The sequence below is a fragment of the Chiloscyllium plagiosum genome, unplaced genomic scaffold, assembly GCF_037043375.1.
Source record: "Chiloscyllium plagiosum isolate Xiang-an unplaced genomic scaffold, Cpla_swu_hap1 HiC_scaffold_7, whole genome shotgun sequence".
Taxonomy (NCBI): domain Eukaryota; kingdom Metazoa; phylum Chordata; class Chondrichthyes; order Orectolobiformes; family Hemiscylliidae; genus Chiloscyllium; species Chiloscyllium plagiosum.
This window is the reverse complement of record NW_028270145.1, coordinates 66120812-66133485: the sequence shown is the minus strand read 5'-3', so window position 1 is coordinate 66133485 and position 12674 is coordinate 66120812. Positions and strand designations below refer to the sequence as shown.

The following is a 12674-nucleotide window of genomic DNA, read 5'->3' as shown; positions in this document are numbered from 1 at the left end:
GTATTTTATGAATAAAGTATATTTTTGAAATGAAAAAAAATGATTTGGAGATGCCGGTGTCAGACTGGGGTGTACAAAGTTAAAAATCACACAACACCAGGTTATAGTCCAACAGGTTTAACTGGAAACACACTAGCTTTTGGAGCGAAGCTCCTTTATCACCTGAAGGAGCTTCGCTCCAAAAGCTAGTGCGCTTCCTGTTCCCTGGATGCTGCCTGACCTGCTGTGCTGTTCCAGCAATAAAGTTTCAACTGCTTCCAATTAAACCTGTTGGACTATAACCTGGTGTTGTGAGATTTTTAACTTTCATGACACAGTCATACCTCTGATTAACTACCTCAAATTCATTCATTGGTCAGGGACAGGAGTATGTGACTACCTATCCACTCCACCCTTTCCTCCCAGACCTATCACCTTCATCCCCTCCCCCACTCACCCACTGTACTCTATGCTACTTTCTCCCCACCCTCCTCCAGCTTATCTCTCCACGCTTCAGGCTCACTGCCTTTTTTCCTGATGAAGGGCTTTTGCCCGAAACGTCGATTTCACTGCTCCTTGGATGCTGCCTGAACTGCTGTGCTCTTCCAGCACCACTAATCCAGAATCTGGTTTCCAGCATCTGCAGTCATTGTTTTTACCTCATTGATTTTAACCCTACTGCGAATCCTCTTGCAAGGATGCCTGCCTTGAAGAAGTTTTCCTCCTCTCTCTACAAGAATCTCAGGGAGTCCCTCTCCCACTGCAACTCCCAGGTCATTTGACTTGTCGACTTGTCCTACCTGCCTATCTCCTTTTCCACCTATCCACTCCACCCTCTCCTCCCATACCTATCACCTTCATCCCCACTCACCCATTGTACTCTATGCTACATTCTCCCCACCCTCACCCTCCTCTAGCTTATCTCTCCACGCTTCAGGCTCACTGCCTTTATTCCTGAAGGGCTTTTGCCCGAAACGTTGATTTCGCCGCTCCTTGGATGCTGCCTGAACTGCTGTGCTCTTCCAGCACCACTGATCCAGAATATGAATGAGGCAGGTAGAGAGATCCAGGAAGTAGTGCTGCAGGTCCCTCAGCCTGAGCTTGTTTAACAGGTTTGAGATTCTTTTATGTGGATGAGAATGGGGACTGATGGGAGGATGAGCAAACTGACCATTGCACCATGGTACAGAAAGACATTCAAGAGAAGGGAGGGAAAAGGGAAATGTAATTGCAATCAAGGATAGTATAGTCAGGTGAATAGACACTATTCTCTGTGGCCAGAATCGAGAGTCCTGAAGGTCGTGTTGCCTGCCCTGGGCTGTAAAAGAACTTAGTAGGACTGGAAAGATCCAGTTGTCATGGTCCACGTAGGGAACAATGATATACGCCTAAACTAGAAAGTGATTCTGCGAAGGAAACACAAACAGCGAGGAGCAAAGCTAAAAAGCAAAACCAAAAAAGGCAAGTCTCTTGATTACAACCTTAGCATGAACTAACTGGCACAGGGTCAACAAGATTAGAGGTAAACATATAATTCAAAGATCAGTGTGGCCAAGGCAGGTTTGAATCATGTGGGAAAACATGAAATTATGATTTTCCTGCCAAAATGAGCAGAGTAGTATATTATTTAAATGGAAAGAGGTTGCAAAGCTCAGATGCAGAGATCTAGATGGCTAAGAAGTCTAGAATACAGGTGTAGCAGGTTATTAGGGAAGCTAATAGAAAGATATTATTTATCACAAGGGGAACTGAATAGAGTAGTATGAAGATTACGCTTCAATTATGTAGGGCACTGGTAAGGCCACATCTGAATTACAGTGTACAACATTGGTTAGTTTATTGAAGGAAGGATACAAATGTGTTGGAACTAATTCAGAAGTGGTTTAACACATTACCATCTAGACTGGACAGGTTGTCTTATGAGGAAAGTTTGGACAGGCCAGGCTTGTATCTACTGAAGAGTAAGAGGCAAATTGACTAAAGCATGAGCTGTTTCGACAGGGTAGATGAGAAAATGTTTCCACTGGTGGGAACTAGGATTCACCACTTATAGAACAGAATGAGACAAAGAAAATTCTCAGTGGACTTGAACCTTTGAAACGCTTCCTGAAAAGGCAGTGTAAGCAGAGTCTTTGAATATTTTTAAGGCAGAGGTGGGTGGATTCTTAGTAAGCAAGGAAGTGAAAGATTAAAAGGAGTAGGTGAGAATGTGAATGATGTGACAATTAGATAGCTGCAGTCTTATAACATGGCAGAGCAGGCTGCAAGGACTGAATGGCATAGCCATACTTCTTGATCATATGCCTCCTGACTGACAGTTAAGAAGGTCCTGTAGCTGTCACTTCCCAGTGAGTGGTGCGACAATTGTGCTTTATATTAAGTATTGCCTGAAGGATTTAGGTTTTGAAGAATTGTGGAAAATTGAATTTATTTCATATTGTCTGTGCATACTTGGAGTGAGCTCTAGAATAAAGACCATTGCATGTTTAATGTGAACATTGGAGATTTTTAAGTCAAGTTTCCTAGAAATTACATGACTGATAACTATTGCTTACTAAGCTGTAAACCCTGATTGGAGTGTTTTGAACAGTCGGTGACTGGTTTAGAGAAGTTAGAGAATAATTTGGAAGAAAGGCTGTTAAGAACAAGTGGAGTTTGTGGAGGGATAGCTTAACAACCAGCTGCATTGGAGTGTCATCTACTCAGACCCAGCTGAAGTGGCAGAAAGCTTACGAAGAACAAGCTACCCAGTTGATTTTGCTAATTTCTGAAAAGGAAACACTTCAAAACAATTCAGGGTGAAAACCAATTGCTTTTTTTTTGAAAGACTGATTGAAGGAACATCAAGATTGTACTTCCTGAGCAAGCTTTGTCTATAAGAATTCAGAGACAACAGTCCATAATTTGTGATTTGACCACATGCGCTAGAAAATACAGATTCCAGAACATCCTCTGATTATCATTTTACCTTCAAGAATAACTCACTGGCATAAAGTGTTTTTTCTTATTATTTCATAAAACTAATCTCTGCAATTTTTTTTATTTCTCTTTTCCTGAAGCATTTTTGTTTTGGAGGCATTGATTGGAATAACAGATTCTAACATTTTCTCAATAATAGATGTTAAGCCAAATACCCTGTAATTACCTAATTTTTGTCTCCTTTTTCTCTTAAATAAAAAGTTGTTACACACTGGTAGTTTTCAAATGCTTCGGGACTTCTTCAGTTTCTAAAGATTACTACCAATCCATCCGCTATCGCTTTAGCTACTTCCTTTAATATCTGATGATGCACCTCATCCTGCCCAGGGAATTTATTAGTCTTTGGCCCCATTAGTTTTTCTTGCACTTTCTTCCCAGTGATAGTTTTAGATTTATTTCCTCTCTTATTTTTGCCCCATGAATATTTAGTAATTTTGGAATGCTATTTGGGTTCTCTGAAGCCTAATGGAAGTAATTGACTCAACTCCTCTGCCACTTCCTGGTTTACCATTATTTTCCCCAGCTCCATTCATTACAAAGACCATGTTCACATGGTCTTCTCTCTTTTCATATTTTTATGGAACCTTTGCTATCCTTCTTGATATTACTCTCAACTGTACCCTCAAAACTTTGTTTCCATTTTTTTGTTTTTTTTTTAAAAACCTTTCCCAACCTTCAGCATTACTACTAAATTTTGGCACCTCGTTATCCTTAACTTTCCTGGTTAATCATGGCTGATGTTCACAGACTCACTTCAGTGTAGAAAGAGGCCATTCAGTCCATCGAGTCTGCACTAACCCTCCGAAGAGCATCCCACCTGGACCCAGTCCCCTACCTATTCTTGTAACCCTGCATTTCTTTCCATGGCTCATCCACCTAGTCTGAACATCCGAAGACAGAATGGGAAATTTAGTATGGTCAATGCACTTAACCTGCACATCTCTGGACTGTGGAGGAAACCCACGCTAACACGGGATGAATGTGAAAACTCCACATAATCGCCCGAATGTCGAACCCAGGTCCCTGGCATTATGAGTCAGCATTTATCCCATTCCTAGAATCATGGTTTGTCACCAGAATGTCTTTCCCATGAGCCATATATTTTCTTAGACATCTGCCATTGTTCCTTAACTATCTTTGATGCTAAACTCCTTCCCCAGTCCACTCCAGCCAGCTCTGCCCTCATTCTTGGAAATTAGGTTTATTTAAGCTTAGCACAATTGTTTCTGACCCAAGTTCCTCTCTCTCAAGCTGGCTGAATTCTACCATCGTCTAGATTAGAGTGGTGCTGGAAAAGCACAGCAGGTCAGGCAGCATCCAAGGAGCAGTAAAATCGACGTTTCGGGCAAAAGCCCTTCATCAGGAATTTTTACCTTACCTGAATTCTAACATGTTACGGTCACTGCTTCTATGAGGATATTTTCTTGCATCAGTTACTAAATGTGCCTCATTAGATGGGGTGGGGGGGGGTGGGTGGGGGGGGGTAGATGGGGTGGGGGGGGTGGGTGGGCAGGGGTAGATGGGGTGGGGGGGGTGGGTGGGCGGGGGTAGATGGGGTGGGGGGGTTGGGCGGGTGGGGGGTTGGGGGGGTGGGGGGGTGGGCGGGGGTGGGCGGGGGTAGATGGGGTGGGGGGGTGGGGGGGTGGGCGGGGGTAGATGGGGTGGGGGGGTGGGGGGGTGGGCGGGGGTAGATGGGGTGGGGGGGTGGGGGGGTGGGCGGGGGTAGATGGGGTGGGGGGGGTGGGGGTGCGGAGGTAGATGGGGTGGGGGGGTGGGGGGGTGGGCGGGGGTAGATGGGGTGGGGGGGGTGGGGGTGCGGAGGTAGATGGGGTGGGGGGGGGTGGGTGGGCGGGGGTAGATGGGGTGGGGGGGTGGGGGGGTGGGTGGGCGGGGGTAGATGGGGTGGGGGGGGTGGGGGGGTGGGGGGGGTGGGTGGGCGGGGGTAGATGGGGTGGGGGGGTGGGTGGGCGGGGGTAGATGGGGTGGGGGGGGTGGGTGGGCGGGGGTAGATGGGGTGGGGGGGGTGGGTGGGCGGGGGTAGATGGGGTGGGGGGGGTGGGTGGGCGGGGGTAGATGGGGTGGGGGGGGTGGGTGGGCGGGGGTAGATGGGGTGGGGGGGGTGGGTGGGCGGGGGTAGATGGGGTGGGGGGGGTGGGTGGGCGGGGGTAGATGGGGTGGGGGGGGTGGGTGGGCGGGGGTAGATGGGGTGGGGGGGTGGGTGGGCGGGGGTAGATGGGGTGGGGGGGGGTGGGTGGGCGGGGGTAGATGGGGTGGGGGGGGGTGGGTGGGCGGGGGTAGATGGGGTGGGGGGGGTGGGTGGGCGGGGGTAGATGGGGTGGGGGGGGTGGGTGGGCGGGGGTAGATGGGGTGGGGGGGGTGGGTGGGCGGGGGTAGATGGGGTGGGGGGGGTGGGTGGGCGGGGGTAGATGGGGTGGGGGGGGTGGGTGGGCGGGGGTAGATGGGGTGGGGGGGGTGGGTGGGTGGGCGGGGGTAGTTGGGGTGGGGGGGGTGGGTGGGTGGGCGGGGGTAGATGGGGTGGGGGGGGTGGGTGGGTGGGCGGGGGCAGATGGGGTGGGCGGGGGTAGATGGGGTGGGCGGGGTGGGTGGGTGGGCGGGGGTAGATGGGGTGGGCGGGGTGGGTGGGTGGGCGGGGTGGGTGGGTGGGGGGTAGATGGGGTGGGGGGGTGGGTGGGCGGGGGTAGAAGGGGTGGGGGGTTGGTGGGCGGGGGTAGAAGGGGTGGGGGGTGGGTGGGCGGGGGTAGAAGGGGTGGGGGGTGGGTGGGCGGGGGTAGAAGGGGTGGGGGGTGGGTGGGCGGGGGTAGATGGGGTGGGGGGGTGGGTGGGCGGGGGTAGATGGGTTGGGGGGGTGGGTGGGCAGGGGTAGTTGGGGTGGAGGGGGGTCGGCGGGGTGGGGGGTCGGCGGGGTGGGGGGGTCGGCGGGGTGGGGGGGGTCGGCGGGGTGGGGGGGGTCGGCCGGGGTGGGGGGTCGGCCGGGGTGGGGGGTCGGCCGGGGTGGGGGGTCGGCCGGGGTGGGGGGTGGGCGGGGTAGGCGTGGGTGGGGGTAGGTGGGGTGCGGGGGTTGGGTGGCTGGTGGGTGGGTGGGTGTGTGGTTGGGTGGTGGGTGGGTTGGTTGGTTGTTGGGGCGAGGTGGGCTGGGTGGGGCGAGGAGGGCTGGGGTGGGCGCGGTAAGGTAGGCAGTAGGTCGTGATGCTCATTTGAAAACCTTGTGCACAGTCAGTGGTCAAATGCACTGTAAAACCACTGATTCTGTTACCAGCACACTAAAGATGTTGAGGGTAGCAGGAATGTACTCTGAGTGCAGAACAAAAAGTCCATCAACAAGATTAGCTGGTAGCACCACTACTTAAAAGAATTGACCAATATGTCTGCTAGACTAGGCATGCAGTGGATGCAAAACCAAAAAGGGGAAAATCTACTTGATTTTACCCTTAAACTACCAACTGCACCTGTATCTTTTGCAATGTTCTGTAAAGAAGATAATGTCTACAATGTAAGGATATTCATAATCATGTGGTGTAGTACAATGACTGTGCTAAATGGGGTAGATTCCAAACAGATCTATAAGCTCAAAACTCAGCATCAGTGAGGCACCGAGAGCCATTAGCAATAGCAGACTTATAAAGTACAGATTGTTGTTGAATACAAGGCCCTACATATCTCTCACTCTAGCGTTACATCAGGCAGGGGATCAACACTGGCTCAATAAGGAGAGTAACATTCCAGGAGCAGTACCTGGTATACTGAAAAAATGAGGTGCCAACCTGGGAAAGCTGCAAACGTGGTCAAAATATATTCTAAACAGCAAAAGCAGTAGGCAATGGACAGAGCCAATCAATCCCACAATTAACAGATTATTTCAAAGCTCTGCAGTCCTGCCAGTCGTGAATGGGGGAGTCAGTGAAACTAAACAGGAGGAGCACACTCCACAAATGCCAATTTCAACAAAAAGCACTGAATACAGCAAAGGCTAAGGGCCCTGACAACACGTGTGCTGTTGTGTTCCAGAACTAATCACACCAGTTGTTCTAGTACAGCTACAACACTGGCACCCAGCCACCAATGTGAAAGACTGCATAATTACATCTTGTACACAAGAAACCAGACAAATTAAATATAGCCAATTACTGTTCAGTCTACTCTCAATCATCATCACGGTGACAAAGTTGTCAGTGATACAAACTTCAAGTGGTGATAGATCAGTAATACTACTACCAAATAGTACTTGTCAAAAATAACCTGTTCGTTGACACCCAGTTTGGATTCCTCCAAAAGCAGCTGGCTCCAGATCTCATTATAGTCTTGGTCGAAAGATGAACATTGTGTGGGAATTCAGAAGTGGGGTGACAGCTACTGCCCTTAACATGGTGACAGCATTTGGCAAAGTGTGGTACCAAGTGCACTCAGGAAACTCTAAACTGGTTCGTCATATCAAGCACAAAGATTGCAGTGTTGGAGGTTAACCCAGATCATCCCTGTAAGAGTTCCTCAGATAGTATCCCTCAGCACAACCTTCATTCAGCTTTATCAAGGACCCTTCCTCAATAGTAGCAACGTTTGTTCATAATGACATACTGTTCAGTGCCATTCCTTTGATACTGGAACAATCAGTACCTCCATATAGCTAGAACTGCACAACATTCAGTCTTGGGTTAATAAGGAGTGTATAAATTTGTGTCACACAAGTGTCAAGCAATGGATGGTCCCAACATGAGAATCTAACCATCTCCTCTTGCCTTTCAACATCTTAACGGACATCCACTTTGCTGGGTTGCCATTGATCAAAAGTAGAACCGGACCAGCCATATAAATTCTGTACTTACAAGCAGAGGTCAGACACTAGTAATTCGTTGGTAGCTAACTCAACTCCTGACTCTTCAAAGCCTGTTCACCATCTACAAGGCAGATGTCAAGAGGGATGGAACATTCTTCATTTTCCTGCGTGAACACTCAAGAAGCTTGACACCATCCAGGGCAAATCAGCCCACTTGGTCAATGCTAATTCATCACCTTACAAAGTTGCACCCCTCAACCCCAGTACCATAATAGCAGTCAAATGCAAATATGTTCTATTTACAAGATGCACTTCAATACTTGCTAAGATTTCTTTGAGATGACCTTCCGAATAGGTGATCTTTGTCACCTGGAAGAACAACAGCAGCAGATCCTTGAAAATACATTCACCTGAAAGTTCCCATCCTAGTGAATCATCATATCCTGACATGTTTCTATATTACCTCACCTTTCACTGTCTCTAGTTCAGAAACCTAAAACTTCTTTTCAAACAGCAATGTGATTGTACCTACATAACATGGTCAGTAACTGTTCAAGAAAGCAGCTGACCTTTTAAGGGTAACAAAAGTGGGGGTCATCAGCAATACACACATTGAGTAAATGAAAAGATAGGTAACTGATTCTAGGCTTGCCTTCATCATTACAGCCAAAATCCACTCTCACACTTATGGAGCAGTATTATGGCAATGTCACAATTAAGGCCATAGATTTGAAAGCATGCAAAATGTACAACTGTTGGAAACAAAATGATTTCATTGAAAATAACATTCTATCAGAGCTAGGTGGTATCTGTCCCAAGTATCATCTTTATTTCAGTTACAGTAATATGTGAACCCATATAAACCTCCAGTTTCACTTGGGCTGCTCTTGTTGACAAAGTGTTAAAAAAGGCTTTTGCCATTATAACAGCATAAAGCTAACACCTCAAAGTGTTATCTGCTCAGTCCTTTTAGCAAATTTATTAACACTATTAGTTAGATTACTCCACCTTTTCCATGGTGTGAACCGGTATCAATTATTTAGCCGATTCTATTCTATGTTAATAAAATACCTGATTAAACATGTACTGAAGTGTCACTTTGTGCTACACAGTACATTGACACTATTTATTTTAGTTGAAGTAAATGCTACAGTCAGAAGCTGGTGCAAGATTGTGATGACAGAAGTTGTGAAAAAAGAAAAATGTATGCACTAGTAGAAGTCCTTTTATTTGTGTGGAAGTAGGGCAGTAGAAACATAACAGACAGTAATTCATTCATGTACCACAGTTCTAATGTTACATAACTAGCGTATTAAAATCTACTTGCAATTTTAAAAATGGGTAGCCCAGGATTTTGTATAACTAAGAGCCATAAGCACAAAAAAAAACAGCAAATAACCAGATTAAGTGTGAACTAAAGCCAACTACAGATCATTGGTAAATTAGGGAGAAGCAAAACTTTTCGTCTGCTCCTTTATAATATGCAAGGTTGAAAGGTATATAAGGTAATGAGGGCTTTGAAAGGGTAGATAAGTAGTCATCTTTTTCCATCAGTAGAGACATCAATAACCAGGCGCACAGAATTAAGATACAGATAAAGAACTATGGGGAGAAGTGAGTAGATTTGTTTTCAACTCAATGGGTGTCAGGAGTCTGAAACTCTGCCTGAAAGGATGGTTGAGTCAAAAATTCTCATAGCCTCAAAGGCTATGGCCAAAAGCTGGAAAAAGCCGAATTCTTGTCGACCAGCATAGACACAATGGGCCAAATATCCTTCTGCGCTGCAAATATCTAGGAGTTTTGTTCATCTTCAACATGTGGTGCCTTTCCTCAGCTTAGGGTGTCCCAAATCTTTTTAAAGCCAATGAAACCTGTTAAAGGGCACTGTTGTCAACACAACAACAATCTGCAAACAGAAAAAAACCCACTGATCAGCAATGCAATTAACAATTACATATTTTTATGACCTTGGTCAGTGGACAATTATCAGGCAGGATTCCAGAACTCTCCTTTTACAAACAGTGCTGCGAGATACTTTACAGCCAGTGATGGTTAGATGCAATTTTAAAACCAGATCCTATGATGGCACCTTCAACACTAGGGCTCTCTCAGCACAATGGTTTCAATGTGCAACCATCTTAGAGGCAGCAGTGTTATCACTGAGATGAGGATAACCTTTGAAATTTAACCAAAATATTTCAACTAAATTCAATGCAAGAAAGTCCTAAATATATTCAAACTTTGAAAACAAATGAAGGACTTTGATTTACTTAATCAGTCCGACTGCACCACTTTATTAAATATGTTTTAAATCACCAGTGGGTTAAACAAACAGAAGTTCCAATTGTCTTGACTGCATACAACTTTATTACGTAAAATTCATTTGACATTTAACTAGTAGCAGCTTTAAGTGTTGATCACTCAAAACTTCCAAATGTATTTTTCTTGATTTAAAACTTGAATTCAGTATCAGAAGCCAGCTGTAAAATCCACCTTTTGAATTCTCAATTGAAAAACCTCAGCTAAACCTTGCCAGACACATCGTAACTATAGATTAATTTTTGGTCGAACGTTGTTTAGTGCTCGGAAAGCTATTCTTATTTTCCCATTGTCTCTGACAATATCCACATCGGGGGGAGATCCGACATTTATTACAACAATGATCAAGAGGGAATAATAACTAGTTGAAACAACAAATAAGTAATAGCAATGGTGAAAAAGATTATACACATAGAAATGTGTTTTTGTCAATACACAAAACATAGCCCTGTGATTAATTCCGTTATGAATTAGATTTCCACCTGTATCAAAAATAGGTACATTTTCTGTGACTGATGCATGATAACTTCCACCATGACGTATTCTTGTCTATAATGTGTGCAAATTTATAACATACATGACTGAATACTGACACATACTTGGCATCTAACTCAGTTATGTATTTGTCTCATCTAGGATGTTGACAGCTTTTGCATCAACCACTAACCATTGAAGTGAACTGATGTTTCACAATTCTGTGCATAGCTGTTTCACCTATTCTCTGTTTTTAATGTAAAGAATCTATTTAATTGTTAACTGGTAATATTAAATATTCCACAAATTAAAGATACCTCTTACAATACTGCCTCAGTGACAGATTTGAAATTGTGATTCAAAAATTTGCATCATTTAATGCATGTTCGATCTAGTGCGATCACAGCTGATCAGCAATTTTAGTAGTGGTATAAATGGCATGCAATTGTAATAATGCATTTGTTTACTTTTGTAGGGTAGCATGCATTGATAGTGAAAGCACAGTCTTATCATTTACGATTATCCCAGTTCATGTTTTACATTTTCCATACTTTTTTTGCTTCTGCCAATTGATTATTTTCTTGCTAACAAACATGATTCCCAGTACAATATCACTGCACTGTAGGTCTTGAAGAGTTTAATAGGCAAGATGCAAATGGAACCTAAATGTAACAATTACTTGAAATGCAACAAATTTTGGGATTGCAAAACAAGTGCATTGCAACCACAATTGTTTTTAATGCAAAGCATCTTAAATTTAATTGAAACCACGATGAAATGCAGTTTTATAAACTAAATACATCTCCCCCATTATTTGCTCCATAAACCTGTAGCATAAGCAAAATTTAAAGAAATTTTAGTTCTAGGCTAGATTATTCTAATTACAAACCATTTTCACAAACAATTATTATTCGGTATAAGTCAACATTAAAACTGCCATTTAGGTAAGCAAATCAGAAATCGGAAAAACAGGCTGGCTTAATGTCAGCTGAATGTAAACTACTTCTGCTGTCCTTCGTTCAATGATGAGCTGAGGCAACCTGTTATAGGAGGTGTTAATTGGCAAATGCTGTACAAGTCAGGAGCATGTTCCCTGTCGTCCTAGCCCAGCAAGGCTAGGTCATTAAAGTGGAAATGAATTATTTCAGGCATCCTTAACCCTTAAATGCTCAGTTTGTTTTCTACAACAAAGCTGAGAAACCAAATACACTTTGAAATTTTATATGGACCTTTAAGAATGGAATTTTTTAAAAGGGGAAGAAAAACTATGTAATTGAGGTATTTCTGAAAGAGATTAAGATCCTAAGGAGGACAAAAACCTCCTTTAACAAATTACAATCCCTTGATCTCAAAATCTAAATAGTATATAGATTGTCCCCCATTAGAAAATGGGATTGGTTGGTTACAATTTTTTTTATGTATCCCAAGGCGTGGTATCAGCATCAATGAGTACAGCATTTCACTGTACTGAATGTAATGCCTTCCCATTACATTTTCACAATTTTTGATCACTGTCTTACTTAGTTAAATATCTTAAACAATTCTTACAGGTGAAACCTCCATTCCCCATAACTTAGGATATATGTTTTTAACTGTCCAGTATCTGCCATACATAAGCCCACACGTGAACAGACAATCTTCCATTTGTGCACAATGTTACTGGATTTTGGGAAACAGCAAAATAAATCTTTCACCATCTGTGGTATAGCGAAAAACGTCCCAACAGATTTATGAAATAACAAATGGGTAAATAAACAGAGCAATCACATGCCTCAGAAGACTGCAAACTAACTGTCCTAAGCAACAATATAAATTGAATCGCACACATCTTTCTCAAATTGAATCTTCTGTTAGTTTGTTCTTAATTAGCCACCAAGTTCAACCGATCCCAATTTCGCCCTCCATTTCAAATAGAAACACAATTTAGAGAAAAATTGAGAAACAGTAAACAAAATTTTGACCAAGCCACAAAATTTAAACAAAACCTCAGAATAAACAGCTATTGAATAAATATATCCACAACAAAAACCATACCAGTGCATATGTTTAAACTGCATAGCTTGGCTTTTCCCTCCGGCACATATGTTCAGATTGTTTACATTTTGTATGCATATCAAAATAAGTCAATATC

General features: G+C 44.2%; 1 protein-coding gene across 2 annotated transcripts in view; it reads right to left on the bottom strand.

Moving 5' to 3' along the window:
- psmd14 (proteasome 26S subunit, non-ATPase 14) overlaps positions 1-12674 on the bottom strand; it is a 108599-nt gene that overhangs the window by 68605 nt on the left and 27320 nt on the right. The window lies entirely within an intron of this gene.